The sequence below is a fragment of the Bos indicus x Bos taurus genome, chromosome 21, assembly GCF_003369695.1.
Source record: "Bos indicus x Bos taurus breed Angus x Brahman F1 hybrid chromosome 21, Bos_hybrid_MaternalHap_v2.0, whole genome shotgun sequence".
Classification (NCBI taxonomy): domain Eukaryota; kingdom Metazoa; phylum Chordata; class Mammalia; order Artiodactyla; family Bovidae; genus Bos; species Bos indicus x Bos taurus.
Window position 1 is genome coordinate 41436291 of NC_040096.1, and position 14485 is coordinate 41450775.

Genomic DNA, 14485 nt, shown 5'->3' on the forward strand with positions numbered 1-14485 from the left:
GACTGTGCTAACCTGGGGAAAGTGAATGTGTTGAAACAGAGTGTGGTGCTCACTCCTGCAGCCCATAGACTAAAACTGGGACTATACAGGGAAGAAGATTCTTATCAAAGAAATCAACATATGAAGTCTTAACCTGATGGTTACCTGGACCACAATTATTTGGACTTTGGGGGAATAATCAATTTTTAAGTTTTAAATTTCTTAAGCAAACTTCTTTTCACCTTTCTTATAACATCCATCCCTGGATATTTCGTATTCCAAATGCTTGTGATGCTAAAATGTGAAGTTCATTTTATGGGATGTTCCCTCACCCCACTCCAGTACTCTTGCTTGGAGAATCCCAGGGATAGGGGAGCCTGGTGGGTTGCTGTCTATGGGGTCACACAGAGTCGGACACGACTGAAGCGACTTAGCAGCAGCAGCAGCACGTGCTGTAATCCACCTTTGGCAGTTATTTAAGAATATTAAACCCTCATTTAAATCTCTCTCTCTCACATACAAACACACACATATATATCCTTGTGTGTCATTCTTGGCCCCTGGACAAGGATGACACACAAATTTGTGAAGTATTCCATATTTTGAAAACTAGAAAAATAAGAAGCCTGTGTACACTGTATTATGCCAGTCTATGGCCATATCATATAATACCAGGATGGATGAACTGATCCTAAAGATCCAGCTGGGCTTGCCAGTGGGGCAAATGTCACTTGCCATCGCTCAGTGACACTTCCCACAAGTCCCAGGGTAACCCTCATTCAGACTCAATCACATACAATGATGCTACAGCCCTCTTTGGAAGGTCCACAGGCTTATACATTGTGTCTGTCACTGAAGAATATTGTTGACATCTCTACTGTGTATCCTGAGAGCACTTTCTTTCATGTGAATCCTTTAGATAAAAACACCTTGATTCATTTCCTAGAGAGCATCTGCTTCTGGACTCTTCATCAGTCAGAACCTGTTGATACTTGTTGACTGTTGATACCTGTTAACTGTTGATACTTGTCAACATAGTGGTAACATAGGTTCCAAGGGGCTTTGGAAAAATAAAAAAGTACTTCATAAATATGGGTGACTATGGCCAGCTGCCTACAAAGCTGAATGTTTTGAGCTCCAATATCTTTTCTATAAAAAATAGATATGATATAGTATTTGCTGCTACTACTACTACTACTACTACTAAGTCGCTGCAGTCGTGTCCAACTCTATGTGACCCCATAGACGACAGCCCACCAGGCTCCCCCGTCCCTGGGATTCTCCAAGCAAGAACACTGGAGTGGGTTGCCATTTCCTTCTCCAATGCATGAAAGTGAAAGTGAAGTCGCTCAGTTGTGTCTGACTCTTAGCGACCCCATGGACTGCAGCCTTCCAGGCTCCTCCATCCATGGGATTTTCCAGGCAAGAGTACTGGACTGGGGTGCCACAGAGGCTCCATTTCAGCCTCTTCTACCACTTACAGATTTTGTGACTTTAGAAAAGTCACAGGACTGGAATGCAAAGTAGGAAGTCAAGAGATATTTGGAGTAATAGGCAAGTATGGTCTTAGAGTATGAAATGAGCAGGGCAAAGGCTAACGGAGTTTTGCCAAGGGAACACACTGGTCAAAGCAAACACCCTCTTCCAACAACACAAGAGAAGACTTTACATATGGACATCACTAGCTGGTCAATACTTAAATCAGATTGATTATATTCTTTGCAGCTGAAGATGGAGAAGCTCTATACAGTCAGCAAAAACAAGAATGGGAGCTGACTATGGCTCAGATCATGAACTCCTTCTTGCAAAATTCAGACTTAAATTCAAGAAAGTAGGGAAAACCACTAGACCATTCAGGTATGACCTAAATCAAATCCCTTATGATTATACAGTGGAAGTGAGAAATAGATTCAAGGGATTAGATGTGATAGACAAAAGTGCCTGAAGGACTATGGATGGAGGTTCATAACATTGTATAGGAGACAGTGACCAAAACCATCCCCAAGAAAAAGAAATGCAATGAGGCAAAATGCAAGGAGGCTTTACAAAAAACTGAGCAAATAAGTGAAAGGCAAAGGAGAAAAGGAAAGATATACCCAAATGAATGCAGAGTTCCAAAAAATAGCAAGCAGAGATAAGAAAGCTTTTCTAAGTGAACAATGCCAATAAACAGAGGAAAACAATAGAATGGGAAAGACTAGATATCTCTTCAAGAAAATTAGTGATCCCAAGGGAACACTTCATGCAAAGATGAGCACAATAAAGGATAGAAATAATATGGACCTAACAGAAACATAAGATATTAAGAACCGGTGGCAAGAACACACAGAAGAACTGTACAAAAAAGGTCTTAATGACCCAGATAACCACAAAGGTCCATATAGTCAAAGCTACAATTTTTCCAGTAGTCCTGTACAGACGTGACAGTTGGACCAAAAGAAGGCTGAGCACTGAAGAATTGATGTTTTCCAACTGTGATGCTAGAGAAGACTCTTGAGAGTCCCTTGGAGAGCAAGGAGATCAAACCAGTCAATTCTAAAGGAAACCAACCCTGAAGCTGAAGCTCCAAAACTTTGGCCACCTGATGCGAAGAGCTGAACCACTGGAAAAGACCCTGATGCTGGGAAAGATTGAGGGCAGGAGGAGAAGTGGGCAGCAGAGGATGAGATGTTTGCATGACTCATCATCTCAAAGGACATGAGTTCGAGCAAACTCCAGGAGACAGTGACTGACAGGGAAGCCTGGTATGCTGCAGTTCATGGGGTCACAAAGAGTCGGACACGACTGAGCAACTGAACAACAATAACACATTCTCCCAGAACCTATCTTCACCTGAAAAGTGGAAATTCAATAACAGCAGTACCTATTTCAAAAGACTGCTGTGAGGGCAGATGTTAATATGGGTAGTATTCCTACTGCTGTTGTCAGCACAGTGAAGGTGCTAGTATTTGAATCTGAAACCAGAAATCCAAAAGTTTGAAAGACGTAATTGAATTTAACAGCTCTGCACCTAACAGAATATTTTTTTGATGAAAATAGCAGAAAACCGAACTGGAACTGGTTAAATGCTCATGGGGTTTCACTGGTACATGTGACTGAAAGGTCCATAGAAGACGCCAGCATCAGGCATTGTTTACGTAAGGTCCAGCTCGACCTCTCTGCAGTCCTCCTGGTTCTGCCCACCTCCACTGGAGGCCTCTCCTGCAGGCTGGCTCCCCCCACTGCTGTATTATGCCCACTAGCAGCTACCGAGGCAACACACTTTCTCCTTCACATCCAGGGAAGAGAGAAAGTGACTTCTCACAATGAACAAGAGTCCTCAGGAGGCCCTTGCACTAGTCGTTGTGACCAGGTCAATGCCATGTCCTGTTGTGCAGGAGTGGGCAGGCTGAGTGGAGAGGTGTCACACAGTGGGGAAAGATGTCATGAATGTCACAGAGACAACCAGGATGTCCACTACATTAACACAATACATGCTTAGTGGATGACAGTGTATGCCAAGGAGTTTTGTTTTTAAGGGAAAAAAAGGCATCTATGAAGAAACATTGGATTCTGAGGTTTCTAGGATCCTAATAAGCCCAGGGCTTCCTTGTGGCTCAGATGGTAAAGAATCTGCCCACAATGTGGGAGACCCAGGTTCAATTCCTGAGTCAGGAAGATCCCCTGGAGAAGGGAATGGGCACCTACTCCAGTATTCTTGCCTGGAGAATTCCATGCACAGAAGAGCCTGGCAGATTACACAGTTCATGGGGTCACAAATGGCAGGGGGTACCAATAGATAGGGACTTCCCTGGGGGTCTCATGGTTACGAGTTGGCCTTCCAATGCAGGGGGTATAGGTTCACCCCTGGTCAGGGAGCTAAGACCTCACATGTCTCATGGCCAAAAAACCAAAACATAAAACAGAAGCAATATTGTAACAAATTCAATAAGAGACTTTTTGGGCTTCCATGGTGGCTGAGACATTAAAGAATCCTCCTGTCAATGCAGATGACATTGTTTCAATCCCTGACTCAGGGATCTCCCTGGAGATCCCTAGGTCTGCCCTGGTGGGCTACAGTCCCTACGGTCACAAAGAGTAGGACATGACTGAGCAACTAACACTTTCACTTTCAGGAGCAGGTAAGGAGCTGGCAGGGACTCTGATCTGACCAACAGAAATCCCAGACTGTAACACTCCAATTCCTACAAATCTGAAATCAAATGGAGAAACTGAAGGATAAAACTTTTCCAGAATTGGGATGTGGTTTTTAACAATGAAAGCTCCTCTCCTTGCTTTTCCACAGGAAATCCATGAATACTTGGTCAATACCATTGGGACTCAGTCAATACCACTGGAAAGGCAGAAGCACTGACACAAACGTGATCTCTACTTAGAAACAAAGTAAAAGTCCCAGAACCAGCCTCTTAAGGTGATTTCCTTTTGCCTAAATAATGCATTTCCTAGGTCTAAGGGCTCATTTGACTGTAAGATATTGAGATCCACTCAAGGTATGTAAGTGAAAAAAGGAATTTATTGGATGAAAACCAAGTATTTCCCAGCCAGAAATTAAAGCTGGCCTCAAAAGGGACTGGATTCACTTGACCAGGAAGTGAATGTTGACTTGCTTTAGTCTCCTCTCTGTCACAGTCAGCTTTCCTGGGTCAGCTTGTTCATGGGTCAGCCTTGGTTTTATGTAGTCCTTATTCAAGAGCCGCTTCTACATTTAGGGTCAGGTATCTGTCTTTGGCATAAGCGATGGTTGGGGAGGGCATGATCACCAGGTTAGTTCTGCTGCACACTTTGGAGGAGCTATGTCAGCAGACTCTGAGAAGGGGAGTGAGCAGAAGAGTTAAAGTAACCGACACATGTTAGATGTGTCAGTCCTTTCCTTTTCTATTACAGTACAGTCAGCATCACGTGATTTCATAAAAACACCAGAGAAATCGAAACCAGTAAAGGAACATGGACTAAGTCTAGATAACTAACCTCTCAGCAGGGATTTCTGATGGGCAGATCAGAGTCTCTGCCATTCTACATTTTTATGTATCCTGTAAACAGCACAATTTCTTAGTTCTGCATTTTTGCTACCTGCCACGTACAGACACTCATCCTTGTAACTCATAGGACTGGAGAAAGGATAAAGAAATAATTGATGTGAAAGTACTTTAAATCATTAAAATGATGTTATTTACACTCTGCACACTATCATGCATCTCTTCTGAATTCTAACTGAAACCCTACTGTTTCCATGGAAATACTTACGAGTTCAAGGATTATTCATCAAAATAACCATTTGGGGTTAGTTCTCCTCGCTGGACACAGACCTTATATCTACCACTAACTGTGCAGAAGAGTGTTTTACAAGTTATAGAGCACATACATAGCTACATGCACAGCAGACATGAAAGAGGAGCACTACAAAGGCTATGAGAGTTGGACCATAAAGAAGGCTGAGTGCTGAAGAACTCATGCTTTTGAACCATGATGCTGGTTCAAGATTGAAGGCAGGAGGAGAAGGGGATGAAAGAGGATGAGATGATTGGATGGCATCACTGACTCAATGGACATGAATTTGAGCAAACTTTGGGAGATAGTGAAGGACAGGGAAGCCTCCCTGGAGGACAGGGAGCTGACAGAAGCTCAGACTGTAAAGAATCTGCCTGAAGTGCAAGAGACCCAGGTTTGATCCCTGGGTTGAGAGAAGGGGATGGCAATCTCCTTCAGTATTCTTGCCTGGAGAATTCCACCGACAGAGGAGCCTGGAAAGTCCATAGGGCTGCAAAGAGTCGGACACGTCTGAGTGACTAACACACTTGTCAGTAACTGGTTATCCGGTCTTAGGTATCTCAGTCGGCTTCTCCTGGTCTGCTTCCTAATTTGTAAAATGAGGACATTTTTAGGTACTAAAATTTAGGTAGTAGGTATTCTCTAATGCATCAGTTCCATTACTCTGTGTTCCAGACAGGGCTCCAGAGTCTTAAAGAGCTACTGTTCCTAGAAAAAGTTACTTCTCAAAGGCGAGGTGAAAGAAAGCACAGTATTTCTCACATGTTTTAATCCCATATTTTCTGAGTACATTTAAAGTCTAAATCTTATTTAATGTCTGAGGTAACATGTTTTCATGTCTGAGGAGATCGTGTCCATCTTCTTCATCCCCATCACGAGGGAAGCAAAAGTGGAAACACCAAAACAAATTTTTAAATTAAAAAAAAAACTTTACTACCAAAATGATTGAAAAAAAGAAGCCCATGAAAAAAAAACACAAGCAAATGCCAAACAGCAAAATTTCAGTCTGTCAAATACAGTTATGTGTGATTAACACTCCACAGTTGAATTATTTAAACTCAGTAACTAGCAGGCCCAAGCAAACAAACGTCATCCAGTACAGAAATCATCATCCCAATTATGCCACAATCCAAAACAAATCTCTGAACAAAGGGAAAAACTTGTTGCTTCAAAAGAACAAACAGGAACAGATCAGAAATTTCTTTAGCCTTTGTAGGAATAAGTTAGGCTAACAAAGGTCCCTTTAAACAGGGCTTCACTGGTGGCTCAGGAGTAAAGAATCTGCCTGCAATGCAGGAGCTACAAGGAGACTCAGGTTCAGTCCCTGGGTCAGGAAGATCCCCTGGAGAAGGAAATGGCAACCCACTCCAGTATTCTTGCCTAGAGAATCCCATGGACAGAGGAGCCTGGTGGGCTACAGTCCATGGGGTCACAAAGAGTCAGACGCAACTGAAGCGATTTAGCACGCATGACATCTTAAGCAACTTCTGCCAAGGGATTCAAATTTCCTAGAATAATCTAGAGTAGCCCTTCCCAATCCATTCCCGAGCCCTAATAACCTAAGGCATCCATTGTATTCGAAGAACTGACTTCTCTCCTTTGCATCTAGATAGGAACTTCCTATGTACCATCCATGAGAGAACTGAGAAAATAGTCAAATCATATTTTAAAACTCCAATTCAGAAAGGCTGACTTAACAGACTTAATACTCAGCACTCTTTGCACTTCATCTCTTTACAGTCGTTTGCGGTTCTTACAAGCCACAGAAATATGCCATACTAACTTTCATGCACTGGAGAGGGAAATGGCACCCCACTCCAGTGTTCTTGCCTGGAGAATCCCAGGGACAGGGGAGCCTGGTGGGCTGCCGTCTATGGGGTCGCACAGAGTCGGACACAACTGAAGCGACTTAGCAGCAGCAGCAGCAAAAATAATTAATTCCTTAATATCATAACCACTTAGGGTTATATTACTTCAGTTTTCTTACAAGTTTTATATTTAAGTGGATCATTTGCTGAATGAAGGTCAAAATAAGATTTATACATTATAATTGTTTGATATTGAGCCTCTTCTGATATTTAGGTTTTCTAGCTTTCTTTTAAAATTTTCTTTCTTTATCTGTTTGCTTTTTATTGAAAAATCAGATCATTTCCCCTAGCTTTCCTCATGGTTTGTATTTTGCTGATTGTATCTCCATGGTGTCATTAAACATGTTCTGCTGGCCCTTCATTTCTTATACATTTAGGAATTAGCTCTAGTCTTGATCCAGGCAGGTCATTTTGTTGTTCTTGTTGTGGTACATGTTTGTGTGATACTTACACATGGCAGTTTCAGTTTGTATTTACACCAAGGGAATCAGATTAAGTTTATATAAATCAATGATTGCCAAACTTATCTACCCATAGAACTCTTTAAAAAATAGCAAAATCTCTTAGGATTTTAGTGATTATATTTAATAAACAGTGGTCAAATGGGCAAGAGTATCATTTAGATTCTCTAGGACAGGCATTTTGTACTTTATTTTTTTTTGTACTTTATTTTTAAAATATATTTATTTGTTTTCATTTGTTCATTTGCCTACAGTGGGTCTTAGTTGCTGCATGCGGAATCTTTTAGTTGTGGCAATGGCGTGTGAACGCTTAGTTATAGCATGTGGGATCTAGTTCGTTGACCAGGGATCGAACTCAGCCCCCTGCATTGGGAGCGTGGAGTCTTAGCCACTAGACCATGAGGAAAATCCCACAGTTTGTACTTGAAAGTGTCAGAAGTAAAATGTTTTCTTTTGTGATGTCATCAGCCATTAAGTAGCCATTGTCTTAATTTATTAATTTATTGGAGCTTTCAAAATGATACTTTTTTTTAAAGAACTTTATTTTTAAATTATTTTTTTATTATTTTTGGCTGCACTGAGTCTTCATTGCTGCACGTGGGCTTTCTCTAGTTGCAGCAAGCAGGGTTATTCTTCGTTGTGGTGTGTGGGCTTCTCATTGCAGTGGCTTCTCTTGTTGGGGAACATAGGCTAAGTAGCTGCAATGCATGGCTTTAGTTGCTCTGCAGCATGTAAGGTCTTCCCTGACCAGGGATTAAACCTGTATCCCCTGCATTGGCAAGTGAATTCCCAAATATTGGACCACCAGGGGAGTCCCAGTGACACTTAATTTTAACATGTCTTCTTTATTTATTATCTGGAGTACTTCTAAAAAAAAGTAACCTCTCTTTTCCTTTTTTTTTTTAACCCTGAGATGCAGATCTTATGGGAAAAGCAGGATAAATGATTCATTTTTAACCTTTATTTTCCAGTTCAAAATAATGGATTGACAGAGACTAAGGGGAAGAAGGAATGAGGAGTTAGTGTTTAATGGGCACAGAGTTTCAATTTGGGAAGGTGAGAAAGTTCTGGAGATGGATGGTGCTAATGGTTGTTCAACAGTGTGAATGTACTTAATGCCACTGAACAGTACATTTTAAAATGTTTAAGTGGTACTTTTATGTTATGTATATTTTACCATAATAAATTAAAAACAACAACAAAAGTTGGTTTTCATTCACTTTCCAAAAGTGACCGTTTGTTTATTCTTGCCTTTTTTAAAGTGTTAGTAAGAACTCATGAATTTTAGCACATTTGGTGTATTTCAGTCTTCGTGTGGTTGTCCTAGTTCATCTTCAAATTGGCCCATTTGTGATCTGTGATGCCTTTCCTGGTTTACTCCTGAGTCCTTTTGACATTGATTCTAGTAGTCTTTGATAACAGCTCCCTCCTCTTTTGTATAACAAGATGTTCCTGGCTCATCATGAAAATTTCCTGCCCAACATATAGAACTGGCTAGTTCACCAAGGAACTCTGATTCATTTTAATGGGAAATGGTATTTAGAGACTGTAATGTAGGTGCTAAACATGCCCATTGATACTGAGTTGGTCTTTGTTTCTTTGGCCTTTTTTAGTGGACAAAGATAGAGAGAACTTTTTTTTCTATAAACTACATCACGGGTTCACGTGGGTACTTCCAATTCCAACTCAGAACTATAGGGTGTTTACTTGTTAATTTTTACCTCCTTTTTTCAAATATACTTAAAAATCTCAGTTCTCCCGAGAAATCAATTAATAGCCTTATGGGGATTCCCTTATATAAGACTCTCTGTTTTTCTCCTGCTGCCTTTAGAAATCTCTCTTTATCAACTTATGCCATTTTAATTATGATATGTCTGGGTGTGGGTCTGTTTGGGCTTCATTGAGTTAACAAGCCCCTTCACCACAACAAGGTATAATCCATGAAGGGGATTTTCAGTCATAATTTTTTAAAATATAATTTAAATCCCTTTCTTCCTTCTCCTTCTGGAACCTCTACAATATGAATATTGAAATGCCTAGTGTTATTCCAGAGATCTCCAAGATTGCTCATTTTAAAAAAATTTGCTGTTGTGATTGAGTGGTTTTCATTATTCTATCTTCTAGATCACTTAAGGGTTCTTCTGTATTAGTCTGCTATCCATTCTTTCTATTGTGTTTTTTTATTTTAACTATCAAAACTACTATGTATAAATAGATAAACAATAAGGATATATTGTATAGCACAGGGAATTATAGCCTTTATCTTGTAATAACTTTTAATGGAGTGTTATCTGTAAACATACTGAATCACTATGCTGAATACCTGAAACTAATATAATACTGTAAATCAACTATATTTCAATTAAAAAACTCAATTCTCAGTGATAGTACTCTAATTACTAATTTGATATATCTCACAGTACCTGAAAGCAGTTTCTAAATACTTAAAATATACAACTCCTTATTTTTTTTTTTTTGATTGGTGCTGTCATTATCTCAGGCACTATGGAAGTTTTGAATAAGTTGTGAACAAACAAAAACCCAGCAAAAACTACATGACAAATAAAGCTATATGTAATATTAAGTTTAAAGGAGATCAATAAGTCTGTAATAAATTGATAGAAGCACATGCCTACTCAATTTATGTTGCTGCTGCTGCTGCTAAGTCGCTTCAGTCGTGTCCAACTCTGTGCGACCCCATAGACGGCAGCCCACCAGGCTCCCCTGTCCCTGGGATTCTCTAGGCAAGAACACTGGAGCGGGTTGCCATTTCCTTCTCCAAGGGAGCTCTTTATACATGTTCCAAATCAAAAGTTTTTTTATACCTCACTTCCAGAAAAAGTTTTTCTTTTAAGGTGGTATAAATCTTTTTAATCATTCAGTAAATAGTATAATGAATTTCCTGCCTTTTTGTTGTTGTTGTTCTAGCCTTCCAGGAAACTCAAAGATAAATCTCATTACTACTCTATTTTTTAAGAGTCCCCTGCATCCATTTTACATGATTTATAAATCTTTATACAGAGACCTGCCATGCTGCGATTCATGGGGTCGCAGAGAGTCGGACACGACTGAGCGACTTAATGATTATAAAAATGTACCCTTCAGAATTAGTAAAAACATGTCATTGATGCACACATCTCCAAAACAGGCCTACATCTTATAGTTTTCCCAGAAGCATGTTCTTTTTATTTAATATAACACTAATAATGGTATCTTATATCTTATTGGAGCTTAGATTTGACAAAATGTGAAAATGTCTTCAACAACAATAAATGTAATAGGAAAATACTAGTGTAGAAGAACATTAAAATTAGAAAAGCTAGGTATGGAGTTAAGCCTTATTAAATATTTCAACTTATCTACCATATTTCAAAGAGCTATTTCTCACGTCTTACCTTTTAAAAATTAATATGTGTTGAAGGAATTGGTCTTTGCTATACATAATTATTTGAAAACATCTTATATTCAGCTTATACTCTTTGTTCCAACAGAAAAAGTTATGCAGGCTTCATATTTCAACCTTAATATAAAATTTCCCAGAACCATGTGTATAAACATTTTCTTTCAGATCCTAATTATTCAACAAAGCGTATTGGATCAATGACTTCACACAACCACTACTGTCAGTATCATTTGACTACCATACCATTAATCAACCACATCTCCTGGGGAGGAGGAGAATAAACAGTCCCACAATACGTATATTATAAAAATCATTTCTAGAGTGGACCTCCGGAGCAAAGTTTGGAATCAGCACTAATGCCCATCTACCTTACAAGTTAATTGAATCTCATCAGGCTTTTTCTTCATAAAAATGTATTTTAGAAATTACTATTTGAGCTGAATGTTAATAATATGAGCAGAACCTTTTGTGTTGTATTTGAAAGGCATAATAATATTTTCAAATTATCTTGTTATGCTAACCTATGAATACTGTGTTTCTCTGGAGGATGTACTAATTTTATAGCAGATTTCAAGGGCCATACATTCCTGGAAGATATTACCAGGCATTTCCCCCTGATGGATTTATTTCTTCTTTTTCCATCTTCCTAGAGCCCTTGTCATTTCCCTCACTTCCTAGCATTTATTCAAACCTTTCCATGTGGCTTTACTTGGCTATTGTGAGGGAAAAGACAATATAATCTGATGGTTAAGGATAAGGGCTTTAGAAACCCAGATGGGTTCTGCTCTCTACCTGTGTGATGTGGTACATGGCTTCTAAGAAACCTGGGCATTAGTATTTTCATTTATGAAATTAGGATGATACCCACCTTGCAGGCATATTACAAAGATTCTATGGTAATATGTATGAAGAGCTTGATACAGTGTCAGGATGACTATTATTTCAGCATTTTGGTTACACTTTTGCTGAGAACCAAATATGCAACTTTCTGGCCCAAACTGTGCAGTGAGAAAGAAGGATAAGCCATCAGCAGAAAATTCCCAGGACTGGAAGTTATGGACCATCTTCTACCCTGGTGACTGAGCATCTAGTCAGGGCTACAAAGCATCATGCAAGTAGTTAGGGACATACAGGAGCACAGGGAATGGTCACTGCCTTTAAGGAGCCGACAGTCTTTTAGACATGAAATGCCACAAATAAAAAGCAAAGCAGTATAGAAATAAAAAGGGGAGAAGAGACAAATCTCCCTTGCAGGAAAATTCCCAATAATTGACGTAGCTACTCTGCCCTCAAGGAGGCTGATAACTCCTTACTACTTAAGGATACACAGCCTCCCAAAGAGGACAATATGGAAAGGGGAAACAAAGAGTAGCTTTACCATGGAGAAACCTGACAAACACTGCCTCAGCCAGATGACCAAGGTCAACATCAACAGTGAGAAGTCATGCTGATACTATGAAACCTTAATATGATGTAATGTATTACCTCACCTCTGTGGTCCTCCTTTCTGAAATACATAACCCCAGTCTAATGGTGAGAAACACATCAGACAAATCCCAATTGAGGAACACTGTACAAAATACCTGACCAGTACTTTTCAAAGATGTCGAGGTCATCGAGGTCATCAAAATAAAGAACACTGAGAAGGTGTCACAGTGCAGAGGAGTCTAAGACAAGCTGACTAAATGCAAGGTGGAATGCTGGATAGGATCCTGGAAGAGAAAAAGAACATTAGATAAAAACTAAGGAAATCTGTATAAAACAGCGATTTCAATTAACATTAATGCATTAGCATTGGTTCACGAATTCTGACAACTGTACCATACTAATGTTATAATAACAGGAGAAACTGAGTGTGTGGCATATAGGAACTCTACTATCTTATCAATTTTTCTATAAACCTAAAGCTGTTCAAAAGCCTAAATGTATAGGGTGTTGGTCAGGACTGAATGATATCCCTTTTAAAAATGGAAACAAAATACCAACAAGAAGAACATAAAAACTTCAGGGTAAGAGCAGATTCATACTTAGCTAAAAACAAAACAGAGCAGACCTATAAGCTAGAGGTTATCTATGTAGACAATGAGCCAAATCCACTCAGAGATACATCTGATGCTCATCTTCAGAAACTCTCTTAGGGCTATCAGCAGCATCCTAAAGCTTGAAGATGCCACCTAGGATATCAGTTTCAGAGGCAGCCCACTTCCTTCTCAATGCCAACCCATTCTGTGATCGGACAGCATATGCAGGAAAAACTGCTTTTGAAAATGAGTTTTCAACCTTTCTGTTAAGGGTTGTTTTCAAACAACCATCAGGCCAGAAGATGCTTTCATGTTTTATTAGGGGAACATAGTAGGCACATTTAAGGTGGAATTGTAATGAGATCCTAAAGGAAATCAGTCCTGAATATTCATTGGAAGGACTGATGCTGAAGCTGAAACTCCAATACTTTGGCCATCTGATACAAAGAGCTGACTCACTGGAAAAGACCCTGATACTGGGAAAGATTGAAGGCGGGAGGAGAAGGGGACAACAGAGGATGAGATGGTTGGATGGCATCACTGACTCAATGAACATCAGTTTGAGTAAACTGCGGGAGTTGGTGAGGTACAGGGAGGCCTGGCGTGCTGCAGTCCTTGGGGTCGCAGAGAGTCGGACACGACTGAGGAACTGAACTCAACTGTAATGAAAAGACAATGAAAGAAGAATGAAAAATTAGAACTAGTAACTTAACCTCTAACATTGACCTAAGCATTATGCCCTTTGAGTAGTACATTAGAATCACCTGGAGAACTTTAAAAACTCATCATGCCCTGGCCCTGGCTCAAATCAATTAGAATCTCTGGGGTGGGGCCCAGGCTTTAGTACTTTTTAAAGCTCCCCAGGTGATTGCATTGTGCAACCCAGTTAGGAATCCTCTGCTCTACACGGAGTTAGTCTAAACTTTGAGTATCAAATACTCTTAAAAAGCTGGATTAAACCAGGCATCCTAGGAGTACAAAACCCTGAGATATTACTCAGTTGAATATAAAACTATAATTTTAACAATTTGTCTTTTTAAGTCAAACGTACGCAGATTTGACTTTCCCTCTTCTTCAGATGTTTCCACAGCAGAAACAATTACCTCTTAAGTTCAGATCTTTCCCCCCCCACTCAGTATACTTAAGGAGAATAAGAAATCTCATCCCCATTCCCCCACCCTCAGTGGTTGGCCTTTCAAAATAGAAAAATAAAGACTTCTCTTAAATGTTTCAAAACAAAATAATTAAGATGTATCTTTGGGTAAATAACCCATGAAACCCAATGAGGTATTTCCTTTATTTTGTAGTAGTCACAGACTCAGGATCAGTCACAAAAATAGTTGCATAGTTCTGACTCTGCCAAATGGCTCAGTGACATTACATCAGAGGAGGGCTGCGCCCTGTGGGAGTTCTGAATAGCATGCACCTATCAGCCACATGCGTACTGCCTACTGAGCTGTGGCGTGGTAGCCTTTTTCCAAGATG

At 39.8% G+C, this 14485-nt stretch overlaps 1 long non-coding RNA gene across 1 annotated transcript in view; it reads right to left on the reverse strand.

Annotated features, from left to right (window-relative positions):
• The window catches only part of LOC113879926, a 51791-nt gene extending 38285 nt beyond the window's left edge, over positions 1-13506 (reverse strand). Inside the window, exons 1-2 of the long non-coding RNA XR_003507523.1 lie at positions 13460-13506; positions 12563-12691 (exon numbers count right to left, since the gene is read on the reverse strand). This is a non-coding gene — a long non-coding RNA (uncharacterized LOC113879926). The remainder of the gene's footprint in view (positions 1-12562; positions 12692-13459) is intronic.
• Positions 13507-14485: the final 979 nt, after the last annotated feature.